The sequence below is a fragment of the Quercus robur genome, chromosome 10 (assembly GCF_932294415.1).
Source record: "Quercus robur chromosome 10, dhQueRobu3.1, whole genome shotgun sequence".
Lineage (NCBI taxonomy): Eukaryota > Viridiplantae > Streptophyta > Magnoliopsida > Fagales > Fagaceae > Quercus > Quercus robur.
The window spans coordinates 28,269,472-28,272,385 of record NC_065543.1 but is presented as its reverse complement, the minus strand read 5'-3'; the positions used below and the strand labels follow the sequence as shown (position 1 = coordinate 28,272,385).

Here is a 2,914-nt window from a genome sequence, read left to right as displayed (position 1 = left end):
ATTTGCTGCATTTAAGATATCCTTTTATGTTATTGAAAGAGGGAGAGTACTGTTGGTCCGTAATGAAACTTTTGTAATGTTCTCATATGCATGGTTTTCCCTTGATTTACTGGTAACCAACATTATACTTAATCTTGCTATAGGCTATCCCTTGACTTGGCTGTTGTTCCATGATTCTGTTAAAGAGGAAGAAGACTTGCTTATTTCTGTGTAGTGCGATCATTAAAAAATGTCGAACTTCATAGTGTAGTTTAATTTTTATGGCAGCTAGGGGAGTTGTTTTAAATGGCTTGGAAAAATAGTCACCACAGGCTTAATTGCTTCCTTACATGTATGCTTGATTGTTAGATTCTTCTGACCATTGTGACCACTGTATGCTTTATGAGAAGCCGGGTCATTATGTGAACTTACTAATTCTATTTAAATTGAAAATTATGGTATGTTTATGCCTCTTTGTGTTGAATGAACTCTCTAGTGCTCGCTATATTTTACTTGTCAAACTTGTGAAATGCTGTTAAGTTGAATTTTGAAAACATCTATGGAGAGAACTGTTTGGGGTCTGCTGAAATTTTGTTCTATGTTGATGCTAGTGTTGTTTCTAGTTTTTCTTTCTCTTCCTTAACCAATGGACACAAAGCTGCAAGTTTAGCAGATTCTTCACCTGCATCAGTCCCCTTGCCACTTCGAGTTGAGCCCAAGCCCAAGAGTGGAATCAGGGCTCTCTCTCTCTCTCAACACAGGCACACACAAAATGTGTGCATTTTGAACGATCTTTGCACTTTGTAGTTAAAAAAAAAAAAAAGTGTCTAGTTTTTTTTTGGGGGGGGTTTCTGAAATATGTATTTTATCTGGATTGCAGACAGCAATATTTATTGAAAAAGGTCGTGGAAATCAAACCCAAACGGAAGAGAACTTCTAGTCCATCTGATGGGAATCAGTCAACTCCTGCTTCAAATGATTCTGCTTTAAAAAGCCTTAAGTCTGAGTCTCACCAGGAGAAAGAGCAGCCTGAGACTGACCGGGAGGAGAAAGAGTGGCCTCTGTCAAGATTGAATAAAGCAGAGGGAGATACTAATACGGAAAACCCTGTTAAAAGTTTACTAGGCGTAGCATATGCAAGTTCTGAGGATGATGAGGACTGAAGAATGCATTGATACCTGTGGTGTGATACTAGAACTGTTCATTTTTCTTTTCCTTGCTGATAAGTAGTTCATTAAAAAAAATATATCTTTATTCGTAAGTACATGCTTTCTCTGTTCAAATACTCCCAGGACTAATTGAGTGAATTCTATGTTGGTCAAAGTGAAGTCAGGATACATATTTAACCTTCAATTTGATGTGCCTGCTATTCTCTTTGATATCCCCTATACTCTTTGATTCAGTATCTAGATCCTTCAGTGCATCATAAAGCTCCTGATGATTTTGTTAATGGCCTCAAAGCTCTGGATTCTGCAGCCCAGAAAACTTGTTGAGGGCTATTGTGTGGTTTTGCCCATCTGGCACCTGCTTGTAGCTCCTATTCTCGTAGTTACTCTCTCCATGTGAGGTGCTTCAACCATTTCGTTGTGTTCAGTATATCATCTTACATTTTCTCATCCCCTTTGATTTTTCTTTTCCTGGTTTGTAAATCTATAAGGTATTCTGAATATCGTACTGTCCTTTTGTGTGTGTGTGTATATATAGAGGGGAAGATATGCATTATTGTTTTTGAAGCTCAAATGATAATGGAAAATTGAAGTTACCTTGTTCTTGGAGACATAAGTCCCGCGATTTAAAATCAGATCGGACTGCCAGTTCAATTGGGAACTAGATCCTAAACCAGTTCGATAACATGGCCAAAACCAGTAAAAAAACGAGGACCCATGCCATGCAAACGACCCTTCTATCGCAAAAACATTAGTCGACACTTGGATACACTAAATTTTCGGTTTTTATGGGGAAACACTGCCCATCACAGACATTGTCACATGATTATTTGGGAAGTCATAACTACTCCAAAAGATGCTGGTGGTTTGGGCATTAAATCTTCTCTTCATATGAATATGGCTTTGCTCATGAATCAAGTCTGGAGGCTTCAGCAACGGCCAACCACACTATGGGCTCAAGCTTTGAAAACCAAATACTTTCCCCACACGAACCTTTTTGAGAGTCTTGTTAGTTGTTGGGAAATTTAGACCCCGGTTGATAGAATTAACAAGTTTTAAATCCAAGTTATTAATTAGACTTATTATAAATAAAACTTGTTAAAACAAACAAACATCAATATCATGTCAAAATCATGCAGCGGAAAAATAAATAAGACAAGATATGATAACCTAGGAAAACCAATGAAATAAACTAGTTTCACAGTAAAAAACCTGGGGGGGAACCTTCCCGAAAAGTAATTCACTATAGTAAAGAGAAGTTTCAGATCTAGTACAAAACCTTTGTCCCTAGACTCTACAATCCCCGTAGATGAACTTACAGTAGAAACCTTCTACCACTTCAAAACCTCTGAATTCTTCAATATATGAACGCCACCCTTTTGATACACAAATCCCAATACGTGACTAACCAATTGCGCGGATCCCAGTACGCAACTTCAATCACCAACTAAAAAAAGGTCGTTGGCTGCAAAGTTCTTTACTTCATCAACAATGAAAATCAAGAAGCACTTGGTTACAAAATCCTAAGGCGCAAAGACGCAGTAGCTTCTTTTAGAGAGAATAAGGCATCAGTCACCTTTTGCATTTGTTCTCCTTGTATTCTCTTATGTGACGGCCTCTAAAATAAGCCTTATATAGGTCTAGGGTTGTGAGAAAAGAAACCCTATACATACATGTCATCATGCTTTGAAAATCAGATCTGAAAATCTGAAATTCGTAAAGCTCGACAGATAAGGTGTCGAGGATTAAAACATCAGACACAAGAGATG

At 37.8% G+C, this 2,914-nt stretch overlaps 1 long non-coding RNA gene across 1 annotated transcript; it reads left to right on the top strand.

Moving 5' to 3' along the window:
* Window positions 1-826: 826 nt before the first annotated feature.
* LOC126703303 (uncharacterized) lies at window positions 827-1,741 on the top strand. Its single transcript, XR_007648008.1, has 2 exons — window positions 827-1,162; window positions 1,272-1,741. It is a non-coding gene; the product is annotated as an uncharacterized LOC126703303 (long non-coding RNA).
* The last annotated feature ends 1,173 nt before the right edge of the window (window positions 1,742-2,914 follow it).